At 37.9% G+C, this 14,540-nt stretch overlaps 1 long non-coding RNA gene across 1 annotated transcript; it reads left to right on the top strand.

Moving 5' to 3' along the window:
• The first annotated feature begins 6,897 nt into the window (after nucleotides 1–6,897).
• LOC106832237 (uncharacterized) lies at nucleotides 6,898–10,354 on the top strand. The gene is made up of 2 exons (XR_001398352.3): nucleotides 6,898–7,167; nucleotides 9,577–10,354. It is a non-coding gene; the product is annotated as an uncharacterized lncRNA (long non-coding RNA).
• Nucleotides 10,355–14,540: the final 4,186 nt, after the last annotated feature.

Below are 14,540 nucleotides of genomic sequence, written 5' to 3'. Positions count from 1 at the left end.
AACTGAAATAAGTCCATGTAAGACAAACTCTGCACAAGCTCCCTTGTTATATGAGGAATCTAAAAAACAAAACAAAATAAAACAGAACAAAACAAACAAACTCATAGATATACAAAACAGATTGGTTGTTGCCAAAGGAGGTGGGTGGCAAGGAGAGTAGCAAAATGGGTGAAGGTATTCAAAAAGTACAAACTTCCAGTTATAAGATAAATTCCTGGGGATATAATGTACAACATGATGATTCTAGGTAACAATACTATATTGTATATTTGAAAATTGCTAAGAGAGTAGATCTTAAAAGTTCTCATCACAGGGAAAAAAAGTTTTAACTATATGAAGTGATAGATGTTAACTAAACTTATTGTGGTAATCATTTTACAATGTATACACATATCAAGTCATTGTGTTACACACTTTACACTTATACAATGTTATGTGTCAATTATATCTCATAAAAGAGTAAAAATAATGAGAAAAAAGGATCTGGAAACTCTCTCTTTGAAATGTAATCATCACGAAAGACAGAGTCCCCATATCTCAGTCTCGTTTTTCTCTTATTGCAGTAACATCAGATTATAACATAGTATAACTTTCAGGTATACATCATAACATATTTCAAATTCTGTATAGATTACATCATGTTCACCACTCAAAGACTAATTACAATCCATCACCACACACTGTGCCTAATCACCCCTTTGGCCATCCTCCCTCCCTCCTTCCCCTCTGGTAACCACTAATGCAATCTCTGTTGCTATGTGTTTGTTTGTCATTTTTTTTATCTTCTACTTATGAGTGAGATCATACGGTATTTGACTTTCTCCCTCTGACTTATTTCACTCAGCATAATTCCCTCAAGGTCCATCCATGTTGTCACAAATGGCCGGATTTCATCATTTGTTATAGCTGAGTAAGTATTCTATTGTGTATATATACCACATCATCTTTATTCATTCATCCCTTGATAGGTACCTAGATTGCTTGCAAGTCTTGCCTATTGTGAATAAGGCTGCGATGAACATAGGGGTGCAAGTATCTTTATGCATTTGTGCTTTCAAGTTCTTTGGATAAATATGATCAGTGGGATAGCTAGATCATATGGTAGATCTATTCTTAATTTTCTGAGGAAACTCCATACTGTTTTCCATAGTAGCTGCACCAGTTTGCAATCCTACCAGAAGTGTACAAGGCTTCCCTTCTCTCCACATCCTCTCCAACTCTTCTTGTTTCCTGTCTTATTAACTACAGCCATTCTTACTGGAGTGAGGTGATATTTCATTGCAGTTTTTATTTGCGTTTCCCTGATAAGTTAATGATATTGAACATCTGCCTGTTGGCCATCCATATATTTTCTTTGGATAAACCTCTGTTCACTCTTTCTCCATTTTTTATTTGGGTTGTTGGTTTTTTAGTTGTTGAGACATATGAGTTCTTCATCTATTTTGGATATTAACCCCTTATCTGATATATGGTTTGCAAATATCTTCTTCCAATTGTTAGGTTGTCTTTTTGTTTTGTTGATGGTTTCCTTTGTTGTGCAGAAGCTTTTCAGTTTGATGTCCCATTTGTTTATTTTTGCTCTTGTTTCGCTTACCCAGTCAGACATGATATTTGAAAAAATGCTGCTAAGACTGATGTTAAAGAGCATACTGCCTATGTTTTCTTCTGGAAGTTTTATGATTTCGGGTCTTACATTCAATTGTTTAATCCATTTCAATTGATTTTTGTGCATGGTGTAAGATAATGGTCTACTTTCATTCTTTTACATGTGGCTGTCCAGTTTTCCCAACACCATGTATTGAAGAAACTCTCCTATCTCTATTGGATGGACTTGGCTCCCTTGTCGAAAATCAGCAGTCCATATATGTGTGGATTTATTTGTGGGTTCTTGATTCTGTTCCATTGATATGTGTGTCTGTTTTTGTGCCAATACCATGCTGTTTTGGTTACTATAGCTTTGTAGTATATTTTGAAATCAGGGAGTACAATACCTCCAGGTTTGTTCTTTTTTCTTGGTAAACCTTCAGCTATTTGGGGTCTTTTGTTCTTCCAAATAAATTTTAAGATTTTTTGTTCTATTTCTGTGAAAAGTGTTGTTGGAATTTTGATAGGAATTTCATTGAATCTATCGACTGATTTAGGAAGTATGGACATTTTGGCTGTATTAATTCTTCCAATCCAAGAGCACAGAATATCTTTCCATTTCTTTACGTCTTTAATTTCTTTCAACAACGTTTTATAGTTTTTGGTGTACAGATCGTTGACCTCTTTAGTTAAGTTTATTCCTAGATATTTCATTCTTTTTGTTGCAGTTGTAAATGGAATTGTATTCTTAACTTCTGTTTATGCTACTTCATTGTTAGTGTATAGAAATGCAAGTGATTTTTGTATGTTGATTTTATGTACTGCAACTTACTGTATTTATTATTTCTAAAAGTATTTTAGTGGATTCTTTAGAGTTTTCTATATATAAAATCATGTCATCTTCAAATAGTGACAGTTTCACTTCTTCTTTTTCAATTTTGATCTGTTTTATTTCTTTTTCTTACCCGATTGCTCTAGCTAGGACTTCCAATACTATGTTAAATAAGAGTGATGAAAGTGGCATCCTTGTCTGGGTCTTATTCTTAGAGGGATACCTTTCAGTTTTTCTCCATTGAGGATATTATCTGTGTGTTAGTCATATATGGCCTTTATTATATGGAGGCATTTTCATTCTATACTCATTTTAACTTAGAGTTTTTATAAAAAATGGATGCTTTATCTTGTCAAATGCTTTCTCTGCATCTATTGAGATGATCATGTGATTTTTCTTCTTTATTTTGTTAATGTGGTGTATCATGTTGATAGATTTGTGGATGTTGAACCATCCCTGCATCCCTGGACTAAATCCCACTTGATCATGATGTATGATTTTTTTAATGTATTGTTGTATTTGATTTGCTAGTATTTTGTTGAGGATGTTTGCATGAATGTTCATCAGTGATATTGTCTGTAAGTTTCTTTTTTTGTGTTGTCCTTGTCTGGTTTTGGTATCGGGATAATGTTGGTTTCGTAGAATGAGTTGGGAAGCTTTCCCTCCTCTTCAATTTTGTGGAAGAGTTTTAGAAGAATAGGTATTAAGTCTTCTTTGAATGTTTGGTAGAATTCACCAGGGAAACCACCTGGTCCAGGACTTTTATTTTTTCGGAGCTTTTTGATTGCTGTTTCGATCTCCTTACTGGTGATTGGTCTATTCAAATTCTCTACTTCTTCTTGATTCAGTTTTGGAAAGTTGTATGAGTCTAAGAATTTATCCATTTCTTCTATATTATCCAGTTTGTTGGTGTATAGTTTTTCACAGTATTGTCTTATAATCTTTTGTATTTCTGAGCTGTCCATTGTAATTTCTCCTCTTTCATTTCTGATTTTATTTATTTGAGCCTTCTCTCTTCTTTTCTTGGTGGGTCTAGCTAAAGGTTTGTCAATTTTATGTGCCTTTTCAAAGAACTAGCTCTTGGTTTCATTGATTTTTTTCTATTGTCATTTTAGTCTCTATTTCATTTATTTCTGCTCTGATTTTTATTATTTCCTTCCTTCTGCTGATTTTGGGCTTTGTTTTTCCATTTCCTTTAGGTGCCCTGTTAGATTGTTTACTTGGGATTTTACTTGTTTGTTGAAGCAGGCCTGAATTGCTGTAAACTTCCCTCTTAGAACCACTTTTGTTGTATCCCATAGATTTTGGGATGTCGGATTTTTATTTTGATTTGCCTCCAGGTATTTTTGGTTTCTCCTTTGATTTCTTCATTGACCCAATCGTTGTTCAGTAGCATTTTGTTTAATCTCCACACATTTGTGGCTTTTCTGATTTTCTTCCTGTAGTTGATTTCTACTTTCATACATTTGTGGTCAGAAAAGATGCTTGGTGTTACTTTGATCTTCTTAAATTTATTGAGACTTGTTTTCTGGCCTACTATGTGATCAACCCTGGAGAATGTTCCATGTGCATTTGAAAAGAATGTGTATTCTGTAGTTTTTGGATGGAATGTTCTATATATACCTACTAAGTCCGTCTGGTCTAAGGTGTCATTTAAGGCCAATGTTTTCTTATTGATCCTCCGTTTGGATGATCTATCCATTGGTGAAAGTAGAGTGCTCAACTCCCCTACTGTTATTGTGTTACTGTCTATTTCCCCTTTTATGTCTGTTAATAATTGCTTTGTATATTTAGGTGCTCCTATATGGGGTGCATAAATATTTACAAGTGTTATATCCTCTTCTTCGATTTTTCCCTTTATCATTATGTAGGGCCCTGCCTTGTCTCTTGCTACAGTTTTTGTTTTAAAGTCTATTTTGTCTGATATAAGTATTGCTACCCTTACTTTCTTTTCTTTGCCATTTGCATGGAGTATTTTTTTCACCCATCCAGTTTGTGAGTGTCTTTAGGTCTGAAATGTATCTCATGTATCAACATATATACGGGTCTTGTTTGTTTATCCAGTTGGCCACCCTATGCCTTTTCATTGGAGCATTTATCCCACTAACATTTAAAGTAGCTATTGATAATTATGTACTTATTCCCATTTTGTTACCTTTTTCTCTGGGTGTTTTAGTAGTTCTTCTCTATTCCTTTCTTTTTCTCTTGCTCTTTTCTCTTGTGGTTTGATGGATTTCTTTCCTCTTACTTATTTGTTTATTTATTGTAGGTTTCTGGTTTGTGATTACCATGAGTTTCATATATAATAACATACATCTATAGCTATCTGTGTTAAGTTGGTGGTCTCTTTAGTTTAACCCCTTTCTAAAAGCTCTACTCTTTTACTCCTCTCCTCCCACATTTTAAGTTTTTTTTTTGTTTTTTTTTAAAGATTTTATTTTTTCCTTTTTCTCCCCAAAGCCCCCAGTACATAGTTGTATATTCTTCGTTGTGGGTTCTTCTAGTTGTGGTATGTGGGACGCTGCCTCAGCGTGGTTTGATGAGCAGTGCCATGTCCGCGCCCAGGATTCGAACCAACGAAACACTGGGCTGCCTGCAGCGGAGCGTGCGAACTTAACCACTCGGCCATGGGGCCAGCCCCCCACATTTTAAGTTTTTGATACCATCTCTCATTTTGTGTGTGTCTGTCCATTACCCTTTTATCAGTGAAATAGGTAATTTTAGTACTTTTGTCTTTTAACCTTCATATTGTTATAGATGGTTGATCTGCTACCTTTACTGTATTTTTGCCTTTACCAGTGGTTTTATTGCCTTTTTTTTTTTTGGATGATTTTATTATCCCTATTTGTGGTCTTCTCTTTCCCACTTAAATAAGTCCCTTCAGTATTTCTTGTAGAACTGGATTTTTGGTGATAAACTCCTGTAACTTTTGCTTGCCTGGGAAACTCTTTATTTCTCCTTCCATTCTGAATCATAACCTTGCTGGATAGAGTCTTCTTGGCTGTAGTTTTTTTTCCTTTCAGCACTTTAAATAAGTTGTGCCACTCTCTTCTAGCCTATAGGGTTTTGACTGAGAAGTCTGCTGATAGCCTTATGGGCTTTGCTTTGTATGTCAGTTGTTGCCTTTCTTTTCCAGCTTTTAGGATTCTCTCTTTATCTTTAATTTTGGACATTTTAATTATAATATGTGTTGGTGTGGGCCTCTTCGGGTCTATCTTTTTTGATGCTCTCTGTGCTTCCTGTATTTGTATGTTGGTTTCCTTTCTTAGGTTTGGAAAGTTTTCAGCTATTATCTCTTCAAATAGATTCTCTGCCCCTTTATCTCTCTCTTCTCCTTCTGGGACACCTTTAATATGAATGTTAGTGCACTTGACATTGCCCCAGACTTCCCTTAGAGTGTTCTCATTCTTTTAAATTCTTTTTCCTTTCATCTGTTCAGCTTGGTGACTTCCTCTACTCTTTCACCGAGCTCATTGATCCATTCTTCTGTATCACCTACTCTGGTATTGAGTCCCTCCACTGAAATTTTCATTTCCAGTATTATATTTTTCATTTCTGATTGGTTCTTTTTTATATTTTCCAATTCTTTGTTGACATTCTCACTGTGTTTATCCAGTCTTCTCCCAATATTTGTGAGTATCCTTATGAGTTTTTGTTTGAACTCTTTGTCAGGTAGATTGCTTGTCTGTTTCATTTAGTTCTTTTTCTGGGATTTTGTCCTGTTCCTTTGCTTGGAACCTATTCCTTTGCCTCCTTGTTTGCCTCTTTCTCTGTGCTTATATTTATGTAGTAGCAGAGTCAGCTATGTCTCCTGTTTCTTTAGAAGTGGCCTTATGTAAGAGATACCTTTTGAGGCCCAGCAGTGTGCTTCCCTCTTGTCACCAGTCCAAATGTTCCAGGAGTGACCTCTGTTTGGGCTATTTGTGTCCTTCTGCTGATGCAGCTCTTAGTGCAAGTACCCAGGGAGTGTAGGCTTTCCACCCCCTGGCTGGTTGTTTGTAAATTGGGTTTGGAGAGCCCCAGCACCATTGGCTATAAGGTCTAAAAGCACATTTTTGTTGCGGTTTTCCTGTTAAATGAGTAGGCACCCAGTGTAGCTGGTTGCTAGGCTCAGGGCTTACAGGTGCTGTAGGCCTCAGGCCTAAAAGGTTGTTGTCAGCTCTCTCAGGATTGCAGCTGAGTGGGGCTGGCCCCAGGCACAGGGGGCACCAATTGTTTCAGGCTTTGACAGGTGGGGCCGATCCCTTTTGTGGCTGTTTGTGAAGCACAGGTCTTCTGCCACTGAAAAGTCCCACCCCTCACAGGTCCACATACACCATCAACACAGTCCTGGTCCATGCACACTTCACAACCCCCTAGAACATAACTAGTCACCCACTGCAGAGGCCTCCACCTCTCCATTAATGCCCCCTTCAGTTCACCTGTCCCTCACACAGACATTGCCCCACAGAGGCAGACACACTTGTCTGCCTGTAGAGAATCTAGGCATTCAGTCTACGCAGGCTGAAAAGTTTCCCAAGAGCTTGCTGTTTGCAGGGCCAGTCCCTAGGGCAGGCTGCCTGCCCTGGCTGAATTGGATTAAGTCTGCACTCTAGTGGGTGTGGCAGACTCCTGGGCTAACAGGCCAGGGGAAGAACTCCAATGGCGTCTGTGTCGGCATGCCTGTACTAGGTCACAACAATGGCCAAAACCAATGTCTCAGTCTCCAGAGAGGTCTCATCTTTCACCAAGATGCACCCAGAGCCTATCAGGTGAGTCTCTTTTCACTAAAGGACTGTGCACTTTTATTTCTGATGATTTTAGGTTTCTCTCTGAGACAGCTGAATTGGTGCAAGGGCCCTTTAAGAATTGGCTTTATTCCACTTATGTCTATAGCTTTCCTGAGGGTATTCCCCATTGCAGTCAGTAGCCAGTAAAGCCAGATAGTATGACACTTTTCTCAGTTGTGCTAAGTCTGAAGGATGCTTATAGCAGTAACATGACCCCACCCAGGTCCCCACCTCTTCAGGGAGAGCTGTGTACTTTAGGGTTGCTTTCACCTTGCTGACTGTGAAGCTCCACCACACATGAAGGTGGCTTTTTTCTCTCCAGAAGGAATTTTTGCCTCTTCCACCTCAGTTAGGACTGTCCCTTGTTGTGGGGCTTCTTTTAATCCAGTTTTCAGTTCTCTCTCTGGGGTAATTTTTCCAAGAATAGTTGTAACCTGGTTGTGTTTGTGGGAAGAGTTGAGTTCAGAGTCCACCTATGCCACCATCTTGACAAGATATCTCAGTCTCTGTGGGGAAGTAAAAGCCCAAATTTGATAATTGCCAATTAGCAAACACAGATGGCAGTAATCACATTGACCAGCCACAGTCCTCCAACATCCTCTAGCACTTTTCCACTAGCTCACCTCAGTGCTTAAAACCTCTCTTATGTTTTCTTTTAGGGGAGTTGAGTTCAATCCCTCTCTCCTAGTGCAATAGCTTTGAGTAAAGTCATCTTTGTCTGTTTAACTCCCTCTGGTACAATTTTTATTTGACAAACACCTCCTCTAGGTAATAAGCCGTGATCTCAGAACTTGGATCTACTCACCTAGATAACTAAGCAAATAAAAATGAGTGTGATAAGTGCAATGTTCACATTTACAAACGTGCTATAAGAAACAGTTAATGTGGGGGTTTCCTGGAGTAGGAGGGGCTTTAAGGAAGTTACACAGATTAGAAGACAAAGCTGAACCATGAAGAAAATATTTTTACCTAGTATACATTATATGAAGGGAGTTCCAGGCAGACAAAACAGCATGAATGACAATATGGAGACATGCAGTTCATAGTATGTTTGGGGAATAAGAGGTAAGAGTTGCTGCAACACAGTGTAAACACATTGTGTGAACCAAAAAGTGAGAGTTGGAGTGGCTAGAAAGACTCATTGCATACAGGTTATGAAAATGATTGTAAGTAATCCTAAGTAGTTTGGACCCTAGGAATTGGGAAGTGAATAGAAGTAGTATATCAAGAAGTGATTAGATGTTTTTGAATATTCCTCTGCCAGCGGTGTAAAGGTTGATGTGCTTGTCAAGTGGATCTCCAGCTGGACGTGGGTGGGAGAAAGCCCTGATTTGCAGAATTTACAGATTTCCCTGGTGTAAATAATCCCACTATGGCTGATTGAAAGCTGCCACTGGTTTAATAACCAGATTTCAGAAATCCTGAATATTTAACAGTTGTGTTCTCACAAGCCAGTACAGATTGCTCTAGAATACCACTGGTGGCAGAAGAAGAGAACAGGCTTTATGTAGGTGAAATAGATGAGGATACAGACTCATAAAGCAGCTGTGGGTATGGATAGGTGAGGACCCCTTCAAAGGACATTACAGCAGTAAACCTAATAGTGTATATCAGAAGCATTATTCACATTATAAAACAACCTTTTCTTTAAGGGTCCTTTAAATTGTCACCTATTTAAAGGTCAAATAATGTGTGTTAGAGGTCGACTAATATGTCCATAGTCACCTACTTTGTCAGTGGCAGAGCTTGGATTTGAACTCAGTCTGCCGGATTCCAGCATCCCATACATAGGATTTGGAGCTCAACTCAGGTTCATCTGGAAAAGGAACCCAACACGGTTGCTCTCATAATAAAGTAAAATAATATATATCCAAATCACCTAGGACAACACCTGACACCTATAAACATTTATGAAATTACAGCTACATTATTAATAATTACCATTATCCTTGTTTTACCACGATCATCACATTTAGTTGAATTTGTTAGGAGAGTGATGGAACAATAAATCAGGAGGTGCACATACAGAAAGCAATTTTCTATGCTTAAAAAGTTTACAAGGTGGGGAGAGTAGTGTATTTAAAATACTGTGGATTTTGAATTGTATTTCTTAATCTTTTTTCCTCCAAATATAAACTAAAGCTTATAAACAAATCAATGTGTCTTGGAATATAGGCTTCTTTTATATCATCACTGTGTGGGATAGGCTTGCCTGGTAATGATAAGCTCATCAAACATTCCTCCAGGTTAAAAGCTAAGATAATAGCCCTGTAAACAATTGAACATTATTCTTCCCGTTGTCCTGCTAAAATCAGAAGTAAAATTAAGTTTTGAGTTATGCTGGTAATGATTCATTACTCAAGTAACTGAAAACTCTTTTGTTTCCCATAGAATAATTCACAAAGGAGAAAGACACCAATGTCCAGCCCAGCTTTGACCACTGGAGATTATATAACCTGTTGTCCATGTCACACAGCATTGGGTTTTGGCATCAGTGCAAAGAATTAGCTGCATCTCCAGTGAGATAAACCTTTTAATCTATATAGAGAGCGAGAATATTTTGGGCCACAGCTTTATAGCCTCTGGTGCTTTGGACCTACAAATAAATCACTCACAAGATAGAAAATTTGGCAGAAAATTTTGGACTCTAAAATAGCCTGCAAACTATTTAATTTTAAAAATTCAATAACTGCTATCAAACACACATGATGAAGATGAACGGATCTCCTGCAGTTTTCACAGTTTGGCACAGCGGAGAATACCTGAAAGACAAGGTCACCAGAGCTGGGACTGTGTTTATGCTTTTGAATCTACGTCTTTGATAAAGAAAATATCTTCACTCAGAATTGAAACATACACTGATAAAGAAGAATCAACATCTAATAAAGTATTGCTTCTGACTCTGAACAATTCATAGAAATGCTTAATGAAAATCAATGCCAAAAAATGCATGTCACATTACTTACTGCAGGAAAATTGCTTCATTATATAATTACATTCTTTTTTACATTCAGTATTTTTATTTAATGTTTATTATTATTTGTCACCTTGTTTCAGCCTTGGCATACACATTCTCACTGTGAAAGCAACCAGTGAGTTATTTGTTGTTATTTTGTTCTGATCATAAATATACATACTACAGCTTTTATAATAAAAATTATAACTACGTTTTGCATGTGAGCATGAAAAGGATGCTTGCAACCAAAGTGTGATGTTTCAAGGAAAAGTTTATTTAAATTCTGGCATAGAAGACAAGTTGAATCTCTTTTCTAGGCAAAGTCTCATGTAGAAAACTCAAATATTTGCCCTATCTCTGTTGTGAATTTTAATTCTGTGTAAAAGGAAAGGGGATTCACATTATGAGAGTTATGTGAAGTAGAATTTTATATGGCGTCTGTTTGGAATCTTTTTTCCCTTAACTACCCCAAATTGAAATTTTGCTCCCAATCAATGGACGTGAGTTTCCAACTGTTCTCACACACACTGGTATGACTCCTCAATCCACCTTCTGAATCTTATGTGCACCCTTATGGAGTGGCTTGTGATAAAGAAGTGTTTTAAGTTATAGCATATTAATAGAAAATTTGAGGTACAGTAAGGCCAACAGATCAAGAAAATGACTGCCATTGAAAACAGTAACAAACTATTACAATTCCCAAGGGGAGGAGCCATGCCAAGCCACAGGGGGCCACACAGGGAAGCACTGAGGGTCAGGTCCTTCAGGAGGCAGAAGGAGGGAGAGGAAATCTGGGTGAGGGTCTTTATTGTGGTGTCCTCAGGAAGGAACAGGTAAGGCAGGGTAAGCAGATTTAGGGTTGGCTAGTTTGAATAATTTCAGTGGCCTCTGGGGCAAAGGGACTCTCTCTAGTTATCCGGTACCTGGCCCTTAGGGTCATTAGGGCAGGTGTGTAGTGGCCTGGAGTGTGAGAGCCCAATTGGTTGGGGAAGTGAACTCTGGATTGGCTGGTTTGTATTTGAAAAATAGGTCCCTAGGAGGAGCACTCCTGCAAAGAAGGGGGGTGGGGTGATGCGGAAGGCAGGGTCCAAGGCAAAGTGATTCAGGTGTATTATGGGGTTCTCTAGAATGAGGAATGTCTGGCATATGCATGTGAGGCAGATATTAAACTACCAAACTTACAGAAGCTCCAACACTGTTTAATACAAGAGAGATGACTTACCAAACTATAGCCGAAGCAGTTTAACATGTGTAGTGGGTGCTATTGGTGGTCCACTCCAATTCCCTTCACAGAGCTGTTGAACCCACGATACTGTGAGGATCTGCTGCTAAGGGCTCACAGCTTTCTCCTCTGGAGAACTGCCCTTAGCCAGTGGTTTTCAAACTTTAGTGTGTATCAGAATCACCTGGATAGCTTGTTAAGCCACAAATTGCTGGGCCCCGCCCCCAGAGTTTGTGATTCAGTAGGTCTGGGCTGAGGCCCAAGAAACAATCATTTTTAACGAATTCCCAGGTGATGCTGATCCTGCTGATCTGGGGACCGTGCGTTGAGAACAACTGTTCTAGACGGACACACGTCACCTCCCCCAGGGATTCCTGGGAGGTTTTACCCTCCAGAGTCAGTGACTGACTGGTATGCAGTGTAAATGTCCCACCACCTTGTCTCAAATCAAGACAATTCTGGGGTGCTATCCATTCTCCAGAGATCCACACAAGATCAAGCTGTGGCTAGACTCTGACTGGTTCCAGATTTTTACCAAGGTTCTTCCCCTACCTGGTGCTACTCCCCTCACTTCCTTACAGATGTCTCCTTAGTAAACCACTTGAAGAATACACCTTACTCAGTTTTTGTTTAGGAAACCCAACCTAAGATAACATATTTTCACCAAAACTATGTTTTTTTATTACTGAAACTACATCTGAGAATTATTTTACCGTTTTGAAGTTTGTTTACCCTCAATATTCCTGTTGATCCTCAAACACAGTGACGGTTTTGAGAGTGGTCAGTAGTAGTCAAAATGCTCAGAAAGATAGGAAGTATAAATGATGAAACAAAATTAAAGATAATTGGGGCTGTTTATTTGGAGCATAGAGGGCAAAAAGGAAGATCCATTAGTTATCCTTGTCAAGAGCATCCAGTGTCTACTTACTGGTGGCATTGTTCTTACAAGGCAAGTGTAGAAAGAAATGACTCTGCCTTCTGGCACTTTACACTGTCAGGTTTGTCTGAAAAGACATTTACATGTTTTGAGGGGATGAATTCATGCAGTGAGTATCATGGACAATATTTTGATATCTAAACGAACTCCCCACAGCTGACTTGTTTCAATTAATGAACTGTAATTACATTATATGTGTGAATGAATAAATGAATTAATGTACATTTAATAATCTAAATATGTCAGATACTGGGCTAGCCACTTTCTCATACATCATTTAGTTAATCCTCATGATTAAGTTTTCAGAAAACACAAGAAATTCTGTGTACTTTTTAAAAATAAAGTAAATAAACTTGAGAAAGAGTGCAAACCCATTTAGTATTGCTATTTTCCTATCACTAATATAATACTGTTAAGTGATTTTAATGAATCAATATATGATTGAAGAATAATTAATGTTATGCCTACCACTGATTTTGGCAAAACATTGCAGAATGTGAGACTACTTCGCCCTCACCCTATTGCAAGCTTTTGGACAGGACTTATCACATTTAGTTCCGACTCTGGAAGGAAAAACAGAAGTATTTTTGACTTGTACTTTCTTATCAGGGCCAGAAGATGTGATGGATGAGGTGGAATAGCATGAAAAACTTTGAGTAGATGCTTCTTAAATTACTTTTGGGGACAATTGATGCAATGAATTTGTGCAATTCATGCATCAACCCAGGAACCTCTAAGGCTGTGATTTAAGAGTGATAGTTTGGTCTCAGCTGACTTTTTATGATGCAACATGTTGTAGTCAAAAGAATCCAATATCATGTGTTTAAATTCTGGGATTTCTTATCTATTTTCTGTTTGATTTAAATCAAGTTATAATTGTTCTAGCTCTCAATTTCTTTATCTCTAAATTGGTGGTCATAATGCCCATCCTGATAGTATGGTTATGAAGATAAATAAAGTAATATATGTAAATTTCTATACACTATGGCCAAAATATCACAGGTTCACAATAAATATTAAGTTCTCCTGCTTTTAATTCTATCCATATCTCCTTTTTATCAAACATATCCTGTACTCCAGTCAAACCAAACCATAATCATCCATAACCAAATCGTGTGATATCTAGCCCTTATACCTCTTTACACCTCACGCTGGTCACCGTATTTGTTTTTTTCTCTTTTTTTCCCCAGCCTTTATGAACTAGCTTCCCTGATTCTCTAAGGAAGTGTGCTTTATTCCTCCTATGAATATCCAAGGATACATCTCTCATGACATTTAGCCCATTTGCCATGTATTATTCTTACGCATACATTATTTCTTTGAAGTTATTGAGTGCAGTGTTTCATTCTACCTACAGTAGTTTCCCTTTATATGTCCTGGTTGAAATTATCACATGAAATAGCATGATAACTATACTAGTAGTTGTCTGCTTATTTTTCTGCCTCACACACTACCTCACAAGGTCTTGGAAAGGACTATGTGTTTTCTCTATTTCTCTCTATATATTCTCTCTCTATTCTTCTCTGTATTCTATTTCTCTATATTCCATCTGAGTGATATACTCCCAATTTTGCAACAATATGAAATATTCCATTGTAGAGGTATATATATCCAAGTCCATGGTTTATTCTGCCAAATTCAGGGGAAGCCTTAATATATTTAATGACTTAATGACTAAAATCAGAGGCTAGTAATCTGAAAGAGGAGCATTTGATAGCAAACCTTCAGACAATGATGGAAGAGCTCTGATTGCTCTCTCTCTTCACTATGAGACAGTTACAGCTTGTGAGGCCATAGGCTATTAGATCCCCAGGGACCTGGAATCTCCAAGAATTAACTTACAAGTTACAGTTGGGTGGACTTAAAAGCACCCACGAGGTCACTGAAGCTCCCAGGCTCTTTCCTCTTAGCTGGTGACCTTCCTTTCTTCCTCCTAAATTTCCTCAATCTCTATAGCTGTCCTTGCTAACTTTTGCTTAGTGAATCTGACTCTACTTCCTAGTGTTTCTCACCAAGACTTGTTATCCTCTCTTGGATCTCTTGATTGCTTTATGTTTTACTCCAGAGCAAGGTCTCTGTGGTTTTGACCCCATTTTGATACTTAATGTCAGACTGTTTTCTCTTCATCTTTTTTAGTACTGACCATAGCCTGACTGCTCAATTCTTCTCAGTATTACAGCCAAAAGTGATTTTTTTCCTATGAAAATGACCCCATAAAAATATGGATGTATAAAGTTTCC

This window comes from Equus asinus, chromosome 1, assembly GCF_041296235.1.
Source record: "Equus asinus isolate D_3611 breed Donkey chromosome 1, EquAss-T2T_v2, whole genome shotgun sequence".
NCBI lineage: Eukaryota > Metazoa > Chordata > Mammalia > Perissodactyla > Equidae > Equus > Equus asinus.
Note: the sequence above shows the minus strand (reverse complement) of the source record. Positions and strands in the feature narration are given on the sequence as shown.